Raw genomic sequence first — 403 nt, 5'->3', positions numbered from 1 at the left:
ATCCAGGAGCGAAGCGAAGAGAAGCGCTCAGGGTGGTGCTTGTGAAGCCAAAAAGAGACAAAGGGTAAAGCCGGCAGACGAAGGATTAGCGGAAATGAAAACGGACGATCTGGCTGCGTTGGCTGCATTGACTGACGTCGTATGGAAGAAGAAGAAGAAAAAAAAATTACAAATTTAAAACTGATTGAAATCCTCGACCTGTTTGTTATGATCCGTCCAACGTGTTATATAAGCCTGGTTGGTGGTGAAGAGGGGAAAAACACATAAGCGACATACGTATTGGAGAAGAAAGGAAGGAAATAGAAGAGATGAAAGCAAATGATAAACGAATTAAAGGTAAAAGGAAAAGAAGAGAAATAAGAGCAGAGGGAAGGAGAAAGATGGGTTAAACTAGCAAGAAGAG

This window comes from Penaeus monodon, chromosome 21 (assembly GCF_015228065.2).
Source record: "Penaeus monodon isolate SGIC_2016 chromosome 21, NSTDA_Pmon_1, whole genome shotgun sequence".
NCBI classification, from domain to species: Eukaryota; Metazoa; Arthropoda; class Malacostraca; order Decapoda; family Penaeidae; genus Penaeus; species Penaeus monodon.
Note: the sequence above shows the minus strand (reverse complement) of the source record.